The sequence below is a fragment of the Lissotriton vulgaris genome, chromosome 8, assembly GCF_964263255.1.
Source record: "Lissotriton vulgaris chromosome 8, aLisVul1.2, whole genome shotgun sequence".
NCBI lineage: Eukaryota > Metazoa > Chordata > Amphibia > Caudata > Salamandridae > Lissotriton > Lissotriton vulgaris.
Genome location: NC_141696.1, coordinates 528,103,338 through 528,127,247, shown reverse-complemented (window position 1 = coordinate 528,127,247; position 23,910 = coordinate 528,103,338). Strand labels below are relative to the sequence as shown.

The 23,910-nt window shown below is 46.7% G+C and overlaps 1 protein-coding gene across 1 annotated transcript in view; it reads left to right on the top strand.

Annotated features, from left to right (window-relative positions):
* LOC147697254 (pyruvate dehydrogenase E1 component subunit alpha, somatic form, mitochondrial-like) overlaps positions 1–23,910 on the top strand; it is a 369,725-nt gene that overhangs the window by 268,716 nt on the left and 77,099 nt on the right. The gene's annotated exons all lie outside the window — the stretch shown is intronic.

Sequence of the window (23,910 nt, the reverse complement as noted above, 5' to 3'; positions counted from 1 at the left end):
TTCTCTGTTGATGGAAATGTGTGACATTAATGTTTGTGCTTATTAGTTGACTAGCATTTTGTTGTGGAGGTGATGTGTTATTTAGTTTTTTGTGTTATTGTATTTTTGTGCTGCATTTTATGATTGTGCTGTTGCGTTGTACTGGGGTTATTATGTTGCATTCTGGGCTGACCACCACACAGCAAACCAACCCACAATTATCTATAGTGCTCCATTGTCTACCCTCTGAGTTATCCTTTCAAATCCCCCTTAATGTGAATCCTACCCATTTCCCTGAGCTTAACAATCCCTAATAGTTCCCTTCCCATTCCTTCCCATACTGCTAAATTATCCTTGATGCAACACTCAAAATCTCACCCTTGGGGAAAAGCTTCTGTAACCTAGCCAAAAACTAACTTAGTTCAATGCTAACTAGGACACAAGTTGAATCTACTCATATGTACTTCCCGTCATCTCTGCTATTTCCCTATCTTGCATAATTCATATTTCATAGTTTGGCAAGTAATCTGTCTGCACCTTCTATGAACCTTTAAGCTTGAGGGGTGTTTCAAGGAAGTTGTACGTCCTTTGCTTCTAAAAGTCTCATTATAGTTCTTTTAATTCCCATCGTCTCTGATAATTCCTTTTGGAAATATGTAGATTGACCAGTATTTAAATTTTTTCTAGAATTTTCCTTGGTCTATCCAGTTGACATTTTCTTGCTGCGACAGGCTCTCTGTGGGCTCCTCCAATGTCTTTGGAATAGTCTATATATAAATTCCGAGAAACTGAAGTAAGAATTAAGATGGCAGTCCTCTTCAACTCCTCGTCAATCTTTGCAGTCCAAAGAATACCTATTAGCCTTAAGTTATATTTTCAGGAATGGTTTTCCAGGCGTTCCAGACCCATTTCTAGAACCCTCATTCCCAGCATCCAGTCTTGCAATGTCAACAGACTTCTTGCTTGTTTTCTGCCTCACCTCTTTTAACGTCTGAGAATTTTTCACCAAAGCCTCCTGCAGGAAAGAAATCTTAAAGTCTTGTTGGTGTAGCATATCATGTAGATTCTTTAATTGAAAGTCTATTTTTATTTGGTGGAATAAAAATGTGGCTTGGTGCTTGTCTACAATTCTATGTGAGTTGAAGATAGTCTCCCTAATATCTGCTAGAGAGATATCGGATGTGGGAAAGCACTTCAAAGTATTGCTGCTACCCCTAGTCTTAGTTGTCTGAACGATTTCCGCAAGGATCCTGCATATTCCATCTCTAGGGTAGATACCTCTAGGAGATGACCCGGCACTAATTCTCTAATTTTGCCTGGATTTCTGGTGTAAGACAAGACTACAGATGTAGCTACAGGTGTAACTACATATCAGGGTACCCCATCTGGGATATTTTCGTGTAACATTATTTCCTCGTTCTCAGATTTCCTTTCTGATTCATTGGCGCCCACTTGCAAAACAACATAGGATTGGATCTTTAGGTTTGGAGCTTGCTCTTGGTCTTCCTACACTGATGTGGACTTGTCACCTCCAGTGCACTCAGGAGACGTGATATGAGTAGGCTGAATTTATGAGTTACCCCTTTTGCTTAATTCCCTCTGAACTGTACTGGACTCACTAGGCAAACTGAAGTTTGCAAGCCCCATTGAAGTTACTTCAGGTGAAAGAGTTGTGTCCCTTCATGTATCCACATGTGCAACAGTAATCTTTATATTCATCGGTCTACCTTTGGGATCCTCAGTGCTTGGGATAGTATCTTCTTTACAAAATAAGGAATTACTCCTCTTAGTTTCAAAGTGATGTTTGATTAAATGAGCCAATGCCATGGACCCAATAAAAGCTGTTTTTCAAATTGTTAAAACGTAAGCGTACTGGTGCAGTTTGCCCTTGACTTCTAAGAGGTAAATCTCTGCGTATGATAAGACCTAATCAAATGTTTTCTTTGCCTTCTCTCTAGCGGTCTTTGACCCACTGGATTTATGCAACGTTGAGGAGGATAGAAGGTTTTTATTTGCATATTGAGACAGCCTACTTTTCAGCCTCATGTATTTTAAGCTGATCCAGATGTTGCAGATGTACCCTTCATCTCACCTTTTTGATCTTAACTCCCTCCTCTTAATTTCAGTCCACTGCAGTAAAGGGTGCAGGATAACCCCACTTTTCTTGATCCATCCAAGGTGTGTGACCCACCAGACCCACCTACAACCAAAACATTTCTGTCAATGCACCTTTTGAGGGACTACATCGCTTGGACCGAAGAGCATCTAACATCTGTCGTCATACGTGACATCCTAGTAGAAGTGGGGCCCATTTCCAAACACAGCTGAGCATAATTAGTTGATCCAGGAAGTGAGAAAGATGTGCAAGCAACAGAAACCTGGGACAGAACTAAGGCTACACCTCACATAAACATACCAGGCCTTGAACATGTTGGCTCCAGTGTGGCTGTTTCCACTGTGCCCCCTCTGATGTATAACCATTATAAATACACTTTACATTTGGGTTTTCAGTTTTAATACATAACATCAGGGCCGGCGCTAGGCATGGGCAGTGTGGGCAGCTGCCCAGGGCCAAGCGCTTGGCTTAAAACAGGGGGGCGCTTCACTGTGAAAGGAAACAGTTAGCCCACCGGCTCCTCCAGGACCCCCTGCCCCATACAATCACATTACAAATGCCGGATGTCTTGACTTTGCTGGTCAGGGCATGGTGGCATTCCTGAGGGTGCAGGGGCGGGAGGAAGGAACAAACAGAATGGAGCCGTCACAATCAGGGGCTAGGCAGCGCCTCTGTTAAGTACCAGCCATTTTTGGCGCCCTTTCTGCATTTTGTGGCTAGGTGACAGAAGGGCCCTTTGTTGCCAAGACCAGCTGGACACAGGTAAGGAGAGGTGGGTGAGGGGTGGAGGGAGCAGCCAAATCAACTGGCTTTTGTTAACCATTGCATCACCCATAGCAAAGATTTTTTTATGTGACTGTGCATTTAAAATGTACGTGGGATTGCCAGTGGTAGGGCAGTGTTTTGCTAAAGGCCTCATTACTGCTTCGAGGGCGAGGGGAGGGGGACCCCTTCCCTTGGGCCTCGAAGCACTGGAGCAAGCTGCAAGGTCCAGGTGTAGGGGCCCCTTTCCCTGGGCCTTGTAGCCATTACTCCCTCTTTCCTCTCCTTTCGTTTATTTGTTCCTCGGTGAAATGTATCCAAAAAAGAAAAACACTTTTGCTGGAAATGCCTTTTTTGGACATTTTTCTATTCCAAACTGCAGCCTCGGGATGAAGAGAAATCAATGGTTAAAAATGTAAAAAATAACTAAATAAAGCAAGAGTGGGTCGCAAAGTGGCCAGATTGATTTTATTCACAACCAAAACACATTAGCGCCACTTTACAGAGTTTGCCAGTGAAGCGCTACTTTTGTTTTCTTGTGTTTCTTTGAACAACATTGTTTTCCCTGGGTGGGGAAGTGCACCATTCCTGGACGTACTGCAATACCTGGTTGATGGGTGGACTGGAAAATAAAATGCGTACTGCAGCTCTGAGTTCACGGATGTGGTCTTTTTAAACCATACTGCATCCTTTGTAAGGATATAAGTAATGGTCATTGAAACAGGTCCCTTCTTGGCCCTGTAGCCATGTCCTTTACTTTTCAGGCAAAAGCACTCACTGATTACTGAATAATAAGTGCAAAAGCATTAAAGCAACCATGTTGTACCTTCTAGCATTTCACATGTGCTACTTAATCTTGCATTCCCTTGAGTGTTTGCTTTTTCCAGGATGTTGTTGTATAATTTGAACTCGCATCAAGGTGTTTATAGCGAGGCACAATTGGGTTGCAGTTGGAGGTAGTGCGAGTTTCTCTCAGTAGGATGTGGCACTATCGTCAGAGCTGACAAATTTGCTACTGGGGAGCCAGGTTCAGCCTTCATGACCAGTTCACCAGACCACTCTCTTGAGGTAGCACATTCCCGTGCTAGACCTTAGAAGGCCCTGCAAGACTTTAGAAGTCCTGATGTCTTGGCACCAGCAGGTGGACCCTTGCGGTTGCCAAGTGTGGGTTAATCTTGAAGGCCTGTTCACTGCAATCCACCTCCAGTCTTGCGGGCAGGCCTACGAAGCAGCAAACCTTAGAGCAACATTGACTTTGTCACTGCGGTCACAGGACCATTGAGAAGGGCCGGCTCTAGGGTGGACTTTGTCACTGCGGTCACAGGACCCTTGAGAAGGGCCGGCTCTGGGGTGGTGCGACCGATGAGATTGCACAGAGTGCTGACTTTGGGTTGGGGCTTCATGTTTGCAAGTATATTATGTTTTTAAAAGCACTTGCTGCCTCCTTCCTGACCTTCTGCAATTTTCGGCAACAATAAAAATGTCATGATAATTCCGGTGATTCATGTTGTTCCAAGAGAGAGATGGAGTTTTGTCAAGTGGAAGTTTTGACTTGTGAAAAGGTAGCACAGAGGGTTAATGTGCCTGCTGCAAAGGACATGTACTATGCAGATCACAAAGTGCACAAAATGTAATTGGTCAGTGGGTTACTGATTTTGTCAGTGAGATTCTTTTGTTACTTGAAGTATACAAGTCAAAATCCTAACATAGAACAGTGTGCTTTTAACTGTCACCTTAGAGCTGCATGCAAACGGCAAGGTATAAATTAAAGCATTATCAGCCAGATTCATCAAGCAAAATTGCGATTGCAATAGCTGCGAATTAGCTATTGTGATAGCAATATAATGAAAAGCAATTCATGAAAGGAAAAAGCAAAAAATTGCGAAATCGCTAAAAAATAATTGCGAATTCGCAAACTAATTCGCAGAGTCCTGGAGGAACCCCTATAGCGCATCGGATTTAGCGAGAACCCATGGATCCTGCGAAATATTTTGCGAACTCACAAAATAATCACAAACGCAATTCATGAAAACTTGCAAATTGCGAAAATACAGAAAATCGCATTTTGCAAGGCGCAATTTAAGGAGAACCCAAACCAGGTGGTAACCATTAAGAAAAAAAAAAGTTAAAAAAAAACAACGAGCCACAGGTGCGGTGCGGGCCTCTTCAAACAAACTTAAGGAGACACAGTAGGAGCATGAGGACTCTCATAATGCCTGGACTATACATGGTGGTCAGACGGCGAAGGCTCCAGGCTGCAGCAAGGAACAGACGCAGGATCCAGGAGCGAATATTCCGCTAGCGGATCACCCTTCTGGGCCAAACTGCGGAGCAAATCTACTCCAAGTACCGCCTGAATAGGGCAATGATCACTAAGCTGATCCGGGGCCTAGACCCCCTGCTGCAGCACCCAACAAGGAGGACCAATGCCGTGCCCACCCATGTCCAAGTCTTGTGCAGCCTGCACCTCCTGGCCTCCGGAAGCTTCCAGGGGATAGTCGCTGTTGCAGGGGGGATCTCCCAGAGAACCATGTCCCGCTGCCTAAGGAGTTTCCTGGAGGCTATGCTGACCCGGCTACACCATTATATCACATTCCTGACCACCCAACAGGACTTGAATCAAACCAAGCTTCAGTTTTACAACATTGCGCAATTCCCACATGTAATAGGATGCATTGACTGTACCCACATCCACATCTGCCCACCTGCACAAATCAAATACATGTACCGGAACCGCAAGTCCTACCTCTCCCTGAATATCCAGATGGTGTGCAACGCTAAGACAATCATCACGGACATAGTGGCACAATACCCGGGGAGCACACATGACTCCTTCATATTCCGGCACAGCGGCATGCACACACGACTGGCCAGGGGAGACTTTAGCGAAGGACACCTACTTCGTAAGTACACATGCCACCAAAATCTACACTGTGACCATGTAGCTGTGCATAACAGGCACTCACCCTCTGCTCCTTACATTCATCTGACAGCGCCTACGGTCTCCGTGAGTACCTCCTCACCCCATTCCTCAACCCTGCAACACCACAGCAACGGCGTTACAATGCTGCACACATACGCACAAGAAATTGCATTGAGAGGACATTTGGCCTTTTGAAGAGCCGATTCCGCATACTTCACAAGACTGGTGGGGCCCTCAAATACGAGCCTGAGGTCTGTTGCCGCATCGTGGCCGTGTGTGCAATACTCCACAACATTGCTACCAAGCGCAGGATACCTGTAGAGATCTCTGGCAGTGAGTCGGAAGGGGACAACCGGCCACCTGCACATGTGCGGCATGCACGCAGGGAGAATCCTGCAGAAGGACACAGGCGCCGCAGCCAAATCACTATTAACTGTTTCTAGTGCACCCACTCCCCTCACCCAACACTTCACTCATGCATGACAATTCAAATAATGAGATGAGTCGGATTAACTGGTACGGAATATTTGTTATTGTTTTGTTCACAATAAATTTTGAATTTCTCACACTGTAACAAGAGAGATATATTGAGTCATATGGTCCCATGTATTGTAGGAGGGCATGCTTGTCTCAGCAGCATGGCCCTTCATGGTACTTAAGAAATGGTCAATGGCGCCTCTGGGCTGACGCTCCCAGTCTTATTTCCAGCTCTTCCTCAGGATTTGCTCGTGAGGCAGCAGTGGGCCTGGTGCTGCGGCGGGGTACTATCACCAGTGGCACAGATTGGCTGCTGTGGCTTGAGTTTGCCTCACTAGTGTCATCCCCCCCACCCACCTGGCCATGGCCAGTTGCCTGCAGACCCTGTACTGCAGTGGTAACTTGCTCCCGTGCCCTTGCAACATCCTGGCAGCACTGGACCATTTGCACTTGCATGACCAACGAGCGTCGTGAGAGCTGGGGGGTGGCATTCCCTATTAAGTAGTTTGACCTCGTGTACGCAGACAGGTGGGTCAGCAGCTGGCGGTGGCGGCACCAGTTGACGTCCCGCTGGGTCAATATGGCCTGGGTGTTGGCCTCCACTGCAGCGGTCATCCTCTCCATCCTGTCTGACAGCTGTCCCACATTGCTAGCGGTCTTGGGCAGCTGTAGGTGAATTGCTGCGAGATGACGGGCTTGTTTCTGATGTATGCGGAGCATACGGCGCTCAATGGAGAGCCCAGGTGCCCGCACATTCACCCCCTGCCAGCGCGTGTTGTTGTGGTGCGCGCCTCCCTCACCAGTCCGCTGGACTGGGTTCTCGCAGCGGCAGTGCGCCGGGTTTGTTTACGTGCTGCTGCTGTTGTTGTCAGTCCCACTGGCATGTGTGTCACACGCTGCGGTTGTGGCGCGCCTGTTGGCGCTGAGGTGGCACTGTACACAGGGGCAGGTGGGGGTACTACTGCTGGTGCTGCAGCTTGGCCTGATGGTCCTGGTTGAGGGGATGGATGGACGTCTCCCTCGGTGTCCTCAGGATCATCAGCTATTTGCAGTGCCTCACTGTCAGTACTGGGTTCTGCAGCGCCACCTGTGATGTAATGTGGACGGTAATTAATGACATGTATCTTGCACATAGAAGGTTGCTACATGCATGCAAGCTAACATTCCCTGACTGGCTGTAGGGTTGACTCTCACTGGACAGGACTGGCTGTATGGGGCTAGAGGTAATATGTGGTCAGACTACATGTCCCACAATACAATAGGGCTATTCTGGTGTGCATGGGGTGCATGGCTGGGGTTGCTGATGGGTTGCTCTAGGGTCATGGCCATTTTCAGGGGACTGGGTCGCAGTCGCATGGCACTTACCTTGTGAATCTTGGGTGGGTCGGGAGGAGTCCAGCTGGGTTACCCCCACGCATGCCTGGGGGTTCAGGGTGTCTTCCACGAGATCCTCAAGTAGGGTGTTGGGTGGGACTATGGCCTCTCCTCCTCCTGTTGTGACACGCTCCCCAAGCCTCTCTGCGATCCTCTCCTTGGCACGCCCTCTGAGGTCATACCACCTCTTCTTTAAATCTTCTATGGAGCGCTGGGTCACTCCCACGGAATTAACTTTGGCGCAGATGCGCATCCATATCTTTCTTTTGTCTGCCTCAGGCACCCTCCTTGAATCCTTCCCAAAGAGACAGTTGTGGTCTTTGCTCACTCCCTCTATGAGGAATTCCAGTTCTTGTTCGGAACACTTTATTTTCCTTTTCCATTCTGAGGTACTGACCCCTGCTGCTTCCTGGGACATTTTCTGCACTGGGGTGTCTCCTGATTTTGAGCTGGAGGTGGTCTGGAGTGGAGGTCTGGACAGTGATGCTTCCACTTGAGGCAGTATGCAGAATGAGGGTGGGAACTGCCTGCTTCCTGGTTGTGATGTCATCACTGTGCTCGAAATGGGACTTCCCGTTTTTGAGATCTCGCAATTAGCGAGATCGCAATTAGCGATTTCGGTAATTGCGAGATCGCAATTTCAACAGGGAAATCGGCCGATTCTGCGATTTTTATGCAATAATGGAAAAATCGCAATCGGCAATTGCGGCCGATTGCGATTCGCTTTTTTTAATCGCAAATTTTCATGCATCCCATTCTGCGATTTCTAAATTGCGATTCGGTATTTCTCGCAATTTAGAAATCGCAGAATTCGGGTTTGATGAATCTGGGGGTATGTTTTTTCACCAGTCTTTGATTATCCTAATATTGCAAAATGGGTTCTTTTAGATAGAAATCAATTCTGGTTATTAAAGAGAACCCCCAACCATGGTATTACGTTCTAAATTCAGCGTTTGTGTTTCTCAAGACCAATCACTATTAAACTATACTGCCTATAGGTATGATTGTCATGTGACTCCCACACATTGTAGTCCTTTGCATTATGTATCATTTCCTGTACAGTGATTCACACACGTATGATTGATTGTCACTGTGTAATGTGTGTGATATAAAGTGCTCTGACACCCTACACTGGTATCAGTGTCCCTTTTAAATCAAATTAAATGCATCTGAGCGAGAATGTGGTTATGGAGACTTGAGGGGCACAGTTAAAGGGTGGTAGTGAGGGAATCTGTGGCAGAGGGACTCCTTGGGGGCACCAACAAACATCGTAGCACAGGACTCCACCAGCGCTAAAGCTAGCCACTACTACTTCCTACAGTTCTAACACCAAATCAAAAGCGATGATTTGAAAACCCCTTGAATCTGCAGCATACCTTCAAGTCAATGTATGATTTAGTAGTGGTCTTGGTTGTTCTAAGTCTTTTTAGGTTGAGCCCTGAGCCAATCCATTTAATACAGTTTTAAAATATATGGACTTATTTCATTTGTATATTTCTCTTTTTGTCCATGAGTACTGATATCCACATTAGGTCTCTTCAGTGATGCCAAATAAGATCAATAGTTCTGCGATGTCACTTTATGTGATGTCACTTCTTGTGATATTACATGCAAATTAGAGGGGCCTCATATTCTCCCCTCAATGCTGAGGCCCAGAAGATCTAGGACCAGCCCGGCATAACATTTAACATTTCTTTACAAACCTGAGGAGATCAAGAGCAGTGAGCTATACAGGCTTGGTCAGGGCGGTATAAAAAAGTATATTTTCAAGTTTTAAGTTAAATAGTCAGTGCTATTTAAATGGCAGAGCTTGGCCCGCCACAGCACCTGCCTGACGAGAGCAGCCAGTAAAGCAGAGCTACAGACGCAGTCAACCTGTACATTTAAACAATATTTTCAATAAATAATACAGACCGGAGTGGGCCACGGCCATGGCAAGTCTCCAGCAGGCTCTCTGTGATGGGGACTGCCTGTGCAGTCTCTCAGCGATGAAGACTGTGCGACCTTTCGCCACCGACCAGGTCCAGTCACTACAGCATGATGAGGCACCAATTAACTGGCGCCTCAGGCAGCAATGCGGGTATTGGCTCACAAACTAAAGAAGTATAACTACCACTCTTGCACGCAATGGCCTGCCTCACGAGTGACTACTTCCTGTCTCCCATCTTGGCAAAAAGACACAATGTATATTATTGTAGTCATGTGATGCCATGCAGGTGAATGCAGCCGCTGATGTAAATGCTGCAACTAGCGAATGCAGCTGAGCCACCAGGCGGCTTGGCCTGTGTGACCGGACCCACACTGCAGGCTATGACCCAACCTACCTAGCATATGTAAACCAGTCCTGCCAAGTACCACACACCAGGCATTAGACTAATGCATTTTAATGTGGTGGTCTGCATCACGACACTGAAATGAAAAGTCACGCATTATAGCGTTTCCTTTTCAGAGTCAAGCCACAAGACCGGAGCACTGCTGTAGAAGTAGCACTCAGCAGCTCGGGTCGCTCGCTGGCTGCTTTGGCAGAGTGTGTGACTGCGGTATTTCTGGACACCAGTGCTGCCCTTATGTTGAATTTAAGGTTTAGATACTTTGCAGGGAGGCCCCTCAATTTTCGTTACACCACTGGCTATGGGTGGTTTGCGTAGACCTTGATATTCCTATCTGTGTAATGCATAGCTTTCAGCTATGCCCCAGTGTGTAACTCCCTCTCGTCAGCACAAGACTAGTGGTGGTCTAGGGGATTTCCAACATCGCCCAAATTGTCATTTGGCCAGAAGAAGTGCCGGGTTCACAAACCATGCCAAGGTTTTAAAATTCATAGGCCAAGGATACAGGCCCAAGAGGCAGTGTTCAGAATTATCCCATTGGGTAACCCCAATAAGTACCGAAAGAGTGTCCTTTAGTTTCCTCCAATAAGATGTCAGCGACTGACATAACCACAACATATATAGCAAATTTGTACTGTCAACGTGACATCTAGAGCAATTGGGGGATGTGGCAGGGAAAATAATATGATGTTTCAACGGTGTCAGGTATGCTCTATGCAGGAGTGAATATTGAAGACATTTAAAGCCAGGATAGTTGAGTGTCCTACACTTATGTAGTTTTAAACTCTATATATTTGCACTCCTCAGCTAATCTGAAAGCTTGCAATCAATGCTCTGCATCTTTTTCCACTAAAATCGTTATCCAAACCATATTATAATTCATCTGCACTTTTAGAAAATACGATTATATAGAAATAAGTGAACTATATTTTTGTCATGTATTGGAAGGAGATCTGCTCAGGAAAACACCACAACTGCAGCATCACTTCACAGAGGTTTTTAAGGTAAAGTGTGCAGTCTGCTACAAGGATCAAGCAAATAACTTTGTGCTTAGCTCCTTTTATACCCTAGAGAAGCTATCTGGAATGTCCTACCGAAAGGTGGGCCTGGGGACCAACGTGTGTGGAAGCATTGTGGAGGCAACGAGCATGGATATGGGACCCTGCTCCTCCTAGGTTTTGAAATCTCATTAGAAAAGTGGTAATTTGTGTGCTGTTTACTATTCAGCCCAAACCCAGCACTGACTCATTGTGTGATATTGAATACTCACTTTCGTTTAAATCTTCTGTTTTGGAAGACAGCGGTAATCGAAGGTGGCAGTTTGTACACAGTATTTGTGGACCTATGAGCCGCCTTCGATTTAGTACCAATTGCTAGACTATGGACTGTGTTGGCGGAGATGGGCATCCCAACTGATATCCTCTCGATCCTGATAAGATTGCACCAGGGGAATTTTGCACGTGTCAGGTGCGGTAGGAACGGGGCACTTTCTGGAAGATTCCCCGTTGACAGGGGGGGGAGACAGGGTTGTGTGCTTGCACCGACCCTGTTCTGCCTCTTTGTCAACGGGATAATCGCCCATTTGACTAGGATAGGTGACATCGATGCTCCAAGGCTCAACAGCAGCAGGTTGCCCGCCATTATGTTTGCGGACGATACCCTGCTGCTGTCCAAATCCCCTATGGGAATACAACGGGTCTTGGATGGGTTCTCGATTTTTTGCGTGGAGCGGGGGCTTGAGATCAATGCCCTTAAAACTAAATGTATGATTCTCAACCCCCCCTTCTCAACATGCCCCAATCCCACTATAGGCACTCTGAGACTCAAGAGGGTATCTAGTATTGAATATCTCGGGGTGAATATTAACCAAAACATGACCTGGGACACGCACCGGACCAAGGCGAACATGAAATTAGCACAGTTAACGGGTGGCATTTGCAGGATGGTAAATAGGTCAACCTACAAACCCCTTGGTCCTGTGCTCCAAATTTATAAATTGCAGGCAAGGGGGGCAGTCACCTACGGGGGGAATTGTGGGGTCACATACCAGCCCAAAACCTGTTGTCCACTGAAAATAAATTCATTAGGCAGCTGGTAGCTCTACCCTCAAGCACCCCGCTTCTCCCGATGAGGCTAGATCTGGTTCTAAGACCAATTACAGAGGAGTTGGGACTGGAACCAATTACTTTCTGGCGTTGAATTTGGAGTACGCCTGAACTTATGAATTATAGGACCGAGCTCCAAGAGATCCTATCTTTACCAAATGCTACACACATTCCCTGTTTGAGATACATTAAACAAACTTGTGTGAGCTTAGGAAGACCAGAATTATGGCTAGACCAGGGAAATGCATGCTGTAGGATCCCACGTAAACTCCTCTCAAGTGATTTCTACGAGCGAAATTTACTTGCATTAGCAGAGAGCACGCGGGAGGGGTCCCTTACTAATTTGTTCATCAAATTTAAAGACTCATACTATCTAGAGCACGTCCTTGATGGCATTAGTCCCGTTTTGACCAGGAAATTGTTTCTGCAGTGGCGATACGGCACACTCCCCCTTAGGGCTTTTACCAAACGCTGGGGCCAGCCCTCGCCCACAGAACAGTGCCCGGTATGCACATATCCTCAGGAAAATGATTTGCACATTATATTTTTTTGTAAAGCTTAACATAGATCTAGGAGGCACTGGCCTATCCCACTTTAAAAAAACCTAGGTTTTAGACATCATCTTCCAGCATACAGAATTTTAAAGACGGATTCATCACTCCCGATTGTGTTTGCGGTGGCAAAATTCCAAACAGCGATGTGGCACACCCGCACTCGTTATATAAAGTCAGTCACTGATTTGTGAATAATGAAATGTACTGTTGATTGCTAATCAGAATGCACTGCAATTCTCTTAAAATGTTTACTGTAAGGTTTTTATAATCTCTGTTTTATTTGCTATTGATTGTAAGTTGATTTTAAATTGTATGTATATCTTTTATGATCTAAGTAGATCGAAATAAAGATTGAAAACGAAATGAATACTCACAATGGAAGCAGCTGCATGCCTCCGGGCATTCGCTGCGCTTTATACATTTAATTCAAATCAAAATCAAATCAAATCCTTCTCTTTGTTTGAGTCTTCCAGAATTTCAGCTTTGCTTGGAAACTCTTTGCTCTGACTCTGAGTCTTCTGCATGTCTTCTCATCAATGGTGACCTGCAAATTGAGTAAAATGAGAAAAGAACATTAACAAAGTAGCAAACTACTCACCATCAAGTATGGTGACGCATATTCATACCACAAGTGAAAGTAGTTACCAAGGGGTGTATCCACACGCTAGGAAGTGTCCAGATTCTCGCTAAGTACACCTGCAGCAAATCAAAGGAGGATAATGAGAAGGCAGCAAACCACTCACCATGAAAGTACTATAAAGCGCAGGTGTGTCTCAAGGGCAAGAACTTACCATGGGGTGGGTCCGCAAGGTCCAATACTCCAGCATCTCTTCTGTGCATACCTGTAAATTCATAGATGGGGCAATATTCAAGATAACATTGAACAATTGTTTCAGACCATTGCTACTGTAGAACCATTTCATTATGGCTGTGCTCAAAGCGGCACAGCCGCGGACACCCACATCCAGAGCGGGCCGTGCGGTAGTGTGAACGAGAGACGCCTGAATTCGAACATCGCCGGTAAGCATTGGCTCCGTAACACGTTCACCTCCCTTGCCGTAAACGCACACATTTGGCCAGTGCAGTGACCCTCTCCCCCTTTCTACCGAACAGATAAATTTGCAGGAAATCGAAGTGGACTTAAAGCGCCAACGGAGAACAAGAAAAGTAAGTCCGCCGGTAGCCTGCTCAAAAAACTTTGACACTCTTGTGGTTTAGACCCACCAATTCATTGGTCCGTATTTAAATTTAAACCCACAGACAAACAACTCGGACCGCGACAAGCGCAATCCGGACAAAGGCAGCCCTGCCGCCGGACTAAGATATTTCAAGGTAACAATGTTACCATTGCTTATAACTAGGCAACGTATTTCTGCCCCTCCAACAATCTAGTTAAACCAATCTCTCGCTCTGTTGCAGCGCGGGCCCACAGCATAGAACATCTTCTTCCACGAAATAAATGCAACCGTGGACAATTCCCACCTAAGGTATGCCGCCTCCCGCTATGCTATTTAATACAACAAATGGCTTGAGGAGCATTTTAATTAAAACAAACTTCCCTTTTTGTTTTGTAAATAGTGTCCATGGACTAGAATTGAACTGCCCTGAGGAGAATCCTGTGAACCAGCAAACAGGATTCGAAACGCGTCGGCTTTCTATTTTTGACATTTATTGCATATTATGAATTTGTAACGATTGATGCATTTGAACTGTTCAGCTTTTCTGATTTGGTCATTTTGATTGGCCAGGGGCTATATGTAAAAAGTGTTCACCCTTGAGCCCAAGTATTGGATAAATGATGTATCTCTTCCAAATCTGAAGGTTAATCCAATGTCCATGTTTTTGTCATAATTATGAACACTCTGTGATTTAAATGTTTTCACGTATGTTTGTGTTTTATTCACTTTTTGTAAATATTCACATATTTGTAATGTATTTCACATATGGCTATATGTGAGGTTGATGGCAATCTTCTTTTTCTGTGTATAAAAAGATAAGATAAATTGACATAAATCAAAGACAAAATCGATTGTCTGGATAAACAAATAAAGTTGTGTTTATCCAAAGAACATTCAGTGTTTGAATTCATCCATAGAGGCTTAGGTAAAAATCCCCTGTTTTTTCATTGTGCTCAAAGCTGGGCAGTTTGAAACCAAACTTCTCACCATAATAAACCCACACTCATGCCAGTGTTGGGTGTATTATAAAATACACTCAGAGGTCATTTTTGAGATGCCCCTTGAAAAACGACCAACTTCTAGTATATTGACTGACTGGTCTCTGCCAGCCATCTACCAACCACCAGACAGGTATCTAACCTCATGGGGCAAGAGCATGTGTGCTCTTCGAGGTCAGAATCACGGCCTGCTCTCGGTGGAGGTGCTTCACACCTCCCTCTGGCAGGAAGAGCAGCACTTGGTGGTGAGCCTCAAAGCCTCTCACCTTGTAATGTGCTGATTTGGGCAGCTCTAAGCAGTGGAGATGCCTGCCACCCTGTCAAGCCCCACTTTTGGCAGCAGGACAGGTGGGAAAATTAGTAAACGGAGTAGGAATGTCCACTTTAGCATGGCACACCCCTAGGATCGCCAGGAGCTAAGTGAATCCCTCGCTTAGAAATTCTCCATCTTGAATTGGAGAATTAGGCTCAATGGGAACATGGGTACGCCCCTCTCCTCAAGGGGAGGGGACCCCTAAAGCGTACAGCCAGCCTAGGGGACAGTAGCCATTGTTCCTCAGATTCGACGACCTACGAAGAAAAGAGACCAAAGAGCCATGAGTGCAGTGGAGAAGACGCCGGCGACGGACTTGGCCCCAGCGCTACCAGCCTGTCTTCTCCTCCAGTGACCCTGCTCCAAGAAACCAGTAAGGCCCACAGCCAGCAACCTCCTGTGCTGTCTTCAACAAAATCTCTGTCTATCGTGAACACCGGATTTGTCAAGCAAGCAACCAACACAAGGACTCCGGATTCAGGCAGATCCGCAACACTTGCACAACTCTGCATCTGACGCCCACTGCCTGAGTCCAGGTGGCCCCCAACCCCAGTGATCTTGACCTGGGATCCAGAGTTGGACGACCTCTTCTGACCTTACCCACGGCGCATGTAGCCTCACCCTGAAGGGTCCCCCCCTGAGTACGACTGTATCCAGTGAGAAAAACCTGATGCCTAAAGACACCCCTGCACTCGCCGCCCCCAAGCCTTGGTGTGCCCAACTGACAGTGTCCTGGCATCACTCCACTATGCAACTTACCTCTCCAGTCGTGGTACAACTTCAATCAGTCTTCAGAACAGATCCTGCCGCCATTTTTACCAATGGAGAATCTCCATTGGTTTCTACAGGTCACCCAACGCCTCCTCTGCACTCTGCACCCGGCTGCCCCTGTCCTGCTGGTGGTGCAGTCTCAGTGCTCTTTGGTGGCCCCTCTAGTGCTGACCTCAACACCCAGGGCATGTGTCCCTGACCTGCAGGTACTTACCTGTAACTGGTGCCTCTTTGAGGTGCCCCCAGCGTCCATAAGATAAAATTGGGCCCAGTGACCTCTGCACTTGGCCGCCCCTGGTGCCGCTGGTTATGCAGTACCTACCTTCCTCCAACCCTTGCCCAGGGCTGACCAAAACCCCTGGACACTGAATATCAAAAATGTTTACTTACCTGTAAGTTGCTTGCCTGTCTTTCCTCCATATGATTGCATTGGTCTCGCACTGTATTGTAATACGTTTGATCCTGTAGGAAGCTGGCTCTGTATTTACTACTTGTACCTGTGACCAGGGTTCGTGGGTTCAGACCATCATCCCCTAAAAAACCCTCATTCACGGAAACAGGTGGTATGGCGGTATATCTTGATTCTCTGCCGTAATCCAGTATGTGATAGCATCATCACCGGGTTTCTTTATATGCTTCCTCCACCTGGAGGGAACCACTGGTTATTACAGTAGCAATCAGTAATAGTGAAAGAAGTGGAAGTGCTCAGGTGAGGTGAACTCTATTTTGAAAAACAAAATATGCTGCCCAAGCTTCGGCTTTATTCGGTTTGGGGCATGGGTTGCATTAAAAACAGTGTTGTGCGTGGTCAGACCTGTAATGAGTCCACTGCACTTACTAGTCCAGATAGGTGGTCAACATGTTTCAGCCCCTTTACGTGCCCAAAAGAGTCTGGGGGCTTCCTTCAGGACCTAGAGAAAAGTGAAGGTTTGGAAAAGGGTATTTTCCAAGTCCAATGTTGATAGTCAGAGTTTTGTCTGATTGGGGGGGGGGTTCCCTCCAGGTGGAGCAAGCATAAAAAGAAACCCAATGATGATGCTATCACGTACTTGATTACGACGGAGAATCAAGATATACCGCCATACGACCTGTTTACGTGAATGAGGGTTTTTAAGGGATGATGGTCAGAACACACAAACCCTGGGTTCACAGGTACAATTGTTCCATTCCCCAATGATATTGACTGATTACTAGGAAGCTAAATGGATCACAGCTCCTTTTACCTCCCCCAGCCTTGATTTCAATACGTTGAGCAGCGCACAGCTGTGGGAGCTTTTTCCAACGTGGAATACTAAGAATCCCCAATGAAGGATCCTCTCTCTTCCTAAGCCACCGAATCAGACTGGCTTTGTTGAAACGTTTTTAAGATTGAAAATGGCTAAGAATTTAGGCTTAAATTACTCAACAGATGAGATAAATGCAATTCTTTCCTTGCCCTCACGATTACAAGACAGTGATATAACCCAAACCCTTGCACAAAATAATGATTGAGATGACTTGTCAGAAATCAAGAAAGAACAAGTGAGAACGGCTATTCATGGCGTAATCATGACTGAATATCTTCGTGTAAATGCTGCACCCAGTGGCTTTTGGGTGCACAATGCTCCACGTATTTTCCTCCAAGACCTAGTCTTTCGTAAAGACTGGTCGGTCGGCCATTTTCTGGAAATGCACCAGGGATTATCTTGTATTGATAGCTACTGTAATAACCAGTGGTTTCCTCCAGGTGGAGAAAATATAAAAAGAAATCCAATGATGATGCTATCACGTCCTTGATTACGGCAGAGAATCAAAATATACCGCCATATGACCTGTTTATGTGAATGAGGTTCTTTTAAGGGATGATGGTTAGAACCCACGAACCCTGGTCACAGGTACAAGTGATCCATTCCCCATTAATATTGACTGACTAGTAGGAAGCTGAATAGATCATAGCTCCTTCTACCTCCCCCCGTCCTTGATTTCAATCTGTATATACTATACCAAAGTGAGGTATAGTGTGCCCAGAGTCCAGTGGAACCCCAAAGGTAGGCAAAGGTAAAAGTAGATAGCACCGTACTCTCTATTTGTGGTAGTGTGGTTGAGCAGTAAGGCTGTATCAGAGTGTACTGTTAAGTATTTGTTGTACACACTAATTCAGCAAATGATATCACACACTCAAAGACTGAACTTCAGACCAATTAGTTTTGTATCAAAATATTCTTTTAGCTATTTTATTTTCTAGGACCATGCAAGCCTGGCACAGGTAAGCAATAAATACTTTACAGTAGTAATGCAGTTTGTAAACAGTTTGAATTGCAATTGTATATGCGCTTTGATTTGATTACAGTAGAGCTACTAGTAATGCAATGCTTTTGATACACCGTACATATACTTTGTATCGGCTTTTTAGTAAAATGTCAAGTAGATTACTTTACAGATTACTTTTCTTATACAGTGCAGTATCCCTGGATACTGCACTGGGACATTTCCTGTAAACAGGCAAGTAAAATCCATTTGTTATTTAGTTACAGTTTTAAAGGGTTTCTTACATTTTCAAACTTCACGCTTACAGACTTTTCACAGAAAAACAGTCAATGCTATCCTATGGAGGAAATTAGGGTTATCGGTTCAAAGGTAAGTATTCAGTTGTGGGAGTTGGGTTTCTGGAGGTAGACTCAGGGGTCCCCCAGGGTCAAGGATGCACTCTTGTTACATCCTCAGCAGCACTAGGGTGGCCGGGTGCAGAGTGCTGAGGCCCAATGTTATCCAAAGGGGGATAGGGGACCTCCAGTTGGTGGCTGCTGACAAGCAGGCCACTGGGTTGGGGGAGCAAAGTTCCTAGACTTAAGCGCAGGGCAAATGGAGGTTCAAGCCAGCACAAAAGGTACACCCTCAGCAGCACTGGGACGGCCCGGTGCAGAGTGCTGTTTTGGCGTTGGGTGTTGTACTTGGCCCTTTCGGCAGGTTCACCCCAAAACTTTTTGCATTCTCCTAGGCTTGTCTTGTAACCTGGTGTTGGTGATTTTATGCCTCTGGGCACTTAAGCACTGTGGCCCAGTGTAAAGTGCGTGTGCTCTCTGAGTGCATGTGGCGAGATTGGCCTGCCTCCCTTCCGTAGGAATGCATGGGGGATCAGTGTGTCCATGGTAATTCCTGGTATGAGAGGAGTGCAGGGGCGAGTTTAGTATGTCTGAACTCGTGAGAATAAATGCTGTGCAATGGTGTGCGCAGATTTATGGTGACTGGTGGGGAAATGACACTTTTAGAAGTTGCCATTTCTGTGTGCTATGTGTCTGCCTGGCTGATGTAAATTGCATGTCTGGCTTGTGAAAGGTGTGGGTGGCTCCAGGAGGAGCAGGATGGGTCAGCTAGGCTGAATGGGACACCTGAGCTGAGAGTGGTGCGAGGAGAAATCCCCTGACTCTGAATACGATGGTGCTTCCCTTCACAATGCTTGCTCTGCCCCTGTGGTGTGTCTGATCACTGAGCCCCCACCTGACATAGAGGAGAGGAGCTGGGCAATACAAAGGGCTCCAACGCTCCATTAAACCAGTTCTGAATGGTATCCCCAAGCCCTGTGCTTTGACACAATGAGATTTTGTAATATAAATATAGGGGCTGTGACCCCATGAAAATGTTTAGTGTTCAATCTTGGTATGCTGTTCCTGCGGGGGGTGCTGCTGCTGAGACCCAGGGGTGGGCTGCCATGAGGGTGTGCCTCCCTTGGCCCTGCCTTGCCTCTGAACCTGGAAGATCTTTTTGGGACCCTTCTGCTTTGCTTTTTATTCCAGGACCTTTGCAGCATCTTTTGCGCCCTGTGAGCACTTTGCCCTGACTTACCCTGAAGGAGAGCCCAGAGGTTGCGCAGCGCCGAGCTGCATCCCTTTTAAGAGGGAATCCCCATCGAGGGATTCCCCCATCATGCCGTAGATGCGGGTGCTCACCCCGCTTATACTTTTAGTTTAATGTGGGTGCCCACCCCGCTTTATATTTTTAATTAGGAGGGAGCCTACCCCTCATTGCCGCATTTTGATTTTATTAACCTAAAGAGGGAGCCCACCCCGCGTTTCACCACCATAGCCCGAGCTGCTGTGGAAGCCTTCTGCGGCCGCTCTCAGCACGACCCGGAAGTCGGGCAACCTTGCCTGGGACATGGGCGGGGCATGGTAGTGTGGACGGAAGTGTCCGGGGCTCCCGTGAGCTGAGGGAGCCACGCGTTGGATGGCACCGCCAAGAAGAAGAAAACGGCATCTGGAACCTCGCGGGCTCTGCAGTAAAGTCCCGGGTCCCAGGAGGGGGCCCAGGTGAAGAGAGGTGGCCGGAGCAGGCCACGACCAAGAGATATTCCAGGGGGGACCCCGGTAGTGAAGAGGGTGTCCCGCAGGCAGCCACAGCGCGACCGGGTGAGGAGGCAGAAGCGCCGTGTCCGCCGCAGCCCCGCGCCGTAAGAGAAGTGCTGCCTGCAGAGAGGAGAGTACTGCCTTCGCCCCAGCCAGTGAGTGGGTCTTGAGTTACGTAGTGCCTGGGAGAGGCACAGGGTCAGAGTGGCCCCGTCTGGCAGTGGGCCACTCCAACGAGAGGGGCAGTGTTTATTTTGTTATGGGCCCCAGTGGGGCTTGGGGGCATTTCTGGGCACAGTTTGTCGGAGCCAGTGAAGGCACAGTGTCTAGTTGCCATGAGATGACCCGCCGTTGCGGGCCGCTCCAACGTTGGGGCACATTTATTTAAAGTGCCCCAGTGAGGCCCCTAGGGCACAGTTGCACCAGGGCCTATTTGTGCATTCACAGCTGCTCCACCAGACAGAGGGCAGCTGCAACGTTTTGCGCACATTTGCATTAGAGAGAACAGTGGTGCTAGGCCTCATTTTGAGATTCACAGCTGCCCAGCAAGTAGTGGGCAGCTGCATCGTTTAGGGCACAGTGCTTTGGGGGCATGTCTTTTGAAGTTAGGAGTGAGATGTACTTCTTTGCCCCATACATTCACAGCTGCGAAGCACTTAGTGCCAGCTGCACCGTTTAGGTTTGCGCAGTGGCGCAATTGGATTCAGCTGCTAGGTAGCAGCCCAGACTCTGGGGACATAGGGCATTTGAGCCCCTTTTGAGATGGCCAGTTGGCCAGGGGGGCTGTTATGATTGTAGGGCACCAGTTCCCTAATGTGATTATGTGGTGCTAGGAAATATAATGTATGTACTATGTTTCATGCACCCTGTTTTGATACCTCAAAATGTGTTTTTATGATTATGAGGTTGTTTTGCATATAATGGTTTATGCAAGTGAAAGTATGTTACCCTGAGATTATTTCCTAATGTGAGGTATACTTAGGAGGTTAGGGTCTAATGCGTTTAGACTTATGAAAAGATTGCATAATGTGTTTATGCTGGTGAGGTTGGCACAGAATGTAATTCGCGCCTAAGGTGATACTGTGCATAAGGTAGTTTATGTTACAGGCTGATGCTAAGTACAGTGATTACCAGTGGTTACTGGTTGTACATTTATGATCTGTTTTATTTTTACTAAATTCGCTTTGTAATGGTTCTGACAGTGGTCCAGTGGGCCCTGTCAGGTGTATATAATCCCTAGTAAATATGACCTAGTGCCAGGTGGCACCATGTATATTATGTGAGTACTATTCTAATGTGCTATGAGAATACAAAGGCTAGTTTTGATATAACCTTTTGTGGAGTTCCTTTTGTAGTGTGCCTGGGATGTTGTTGCTATGTGCATGCGCAAATGCTTTACACATGGCCTCCGGATAAGCCTGACTGCTCGTGCCAAGCTACCAAGGGGGTGAGCAGGGGTTATCTTTGGCGTAGAGTGGTTGTCTCTGCCTGGCTTTGGCTCAAGCCTTAGCCAACCAGAGACCCCATTTCTAACAATGGGAGACAATGGGCCAGATGTAGGTAATCCCAATTTACCTATTCTTAAATACCGAATTTTACCGGTTCGGTATTTAGGAATAGGTAAATGGGATGTAGATACATTTTTGGTAAAAATTACTGAATCGGTATTTAATGATTCGGTAATTGCCCTTCATTCCTATAGGCCTGGAGGCCCATAGGAATGAATGGCAATTACTGAAGCGGTAAATACCGATTTGGTAAAATGGGAGAAACATTCAAGGGTGCCAGGGTGTCACTTTGACACCCTGTTGCACCCCTGAATTGTGCTTGTGTGCAGATGTGGCACACATACATGCCCTAAGGGCATGTATGTCTTCCACATGGCACAGTTGAAAATGCACAGATTAGCATTTTCAAAGGTATTCCTTATTTACCACCAACTTATAGTTGGTGGTAAATAACGAATCCTAAAATGGGAAACGCACTCATTTGAGTGCTCCCTACATTGCAAATTCGGTAGTTTACCGATTTGGTATTTTAAGGAATCAGTAATTCACCAATTCCTTAAAATACTGAATCGGTAAATTACCGAATTTGCAATTTAGGCCACCTACATCCCAAATGCCCAATACCGGTCGGTAACGGCCAAAATTCGGTAATTTCTGCCGTTACCGACCGGTAATGGGCCACCTACATCTGGCCCAGAGTCTTTTCTTTTGAAGGTATGGCAGGTCCTCCGGGTTCTTGATGCTGCTGGCTGTGGTACACACTGGAGTTTCGCTTCTGCAGGTTCGAGATGGGGACAGGCCTGTAGGGCTGAGGCCAATTCAGTAGGCGCCCTCCTCTTGTTAGCTTTAGCACAACTGTTCAGTCTTTCTTCTTTTCTTCTTCTGGTTTCTGGTCTGCCTTCCTGGTTCAGGGCTGGCCCCTAAATACTGTATTTAGGGGGTGTTTTAGGAGTCTCGAGGTCAATAGCCAATAGGCTACTGACCTTAGGTGTGCTCACCCCACATGGTGGATTGAGCACAATCCCTAATCCTGATTGGGGAGTGCCTGCCATCTGTAAGATGGCGGGCACTGAAGAGTAGGCTTCACCTCACCTCCCCCTCCTGAGGGGTTGGGTTGGCAGAGGTGGGCACACCTTCTGGGTTGGCTAATAATTTCCCATCTGTCTTACCGTCGAAAAAGAGGGGAGACAGGAAGGGGGTCTGCTCCTGATAGCAGGAGAGGCTGGGGTTGCATTACAAAAGCTGCCAGGGTTTTGAAGCTCCCCTGCCACAGATGGCTCTTCCGGGCCTGGGGGAGGTGTGAACACCTCTGCCCAGGAAAGGCTTTGTTTCTGGGTTCAGGGATCGAAGGCTCACACACTAGGGGGTCCAGAAACATGTCTCATGATGGCAGGCTGGTGTGTACCAGTCAGGGAACCCACCAGCGGCTGCTCCTTTTTCAGGGGGCATCTCTAAGATTCCCTCTGAGTGCATTTTTCATTAAATCCCACACTGGTATCAGTGTGCCTTTAATGTGTTGAGAAGTTTGATACCAAACTTCCCAGTTTTCAGTAAAGCCATTATGGTGCTGTGGAGTTCGTAATGACAAACTCCTAGTACCATATACTCTTAATGGCATTACTGCACTTACAATGTCTAAGAATTGTCTTAGACACTGTAGGGGTACAGGACTCATGCACCTGTACCCTCAGAGGGGTGGCTGACGTATGCCATGGCAGTGGGTTGTAGGCATGGCACACAGGGATGTGTGCCATGTCGACTCTTCACTTTGTTCTGCACCAAAAAACGCAGCCTGCAATGGCAGTGTGTGTGTGTAAAGGTACAGGGCCTCTAAGGTTGGCACAATACGTGCTGCAGCCCTTAGGGGCCTTCCCTGGCCACAGTGCCCTTGGTATCCATGGTACCTTTTACAAGTTACTGACATGTGGCCAGAGAGGTCCCAATTGTGGGTACAAGGGATCCAGGGCACATCAAGCCAAAGTGCATCAGTAGTCTGGCAAAAAGTGAGGGGTTTACTGCAACAGAAACCCAGCTTCCTACAGATCCTAAATACAAAGTTTTTTTTCTGTACTGAAAAGCATTTCATGCACATGTGAAGTACTGTTTGATGCTCTACAAACCTTTTGCCAGTAATTTGACAGTATTGCATAAAAGTCTACTGACCTGTCACTGAGTTTAATTTGGTTCCTAAAAATAAAAG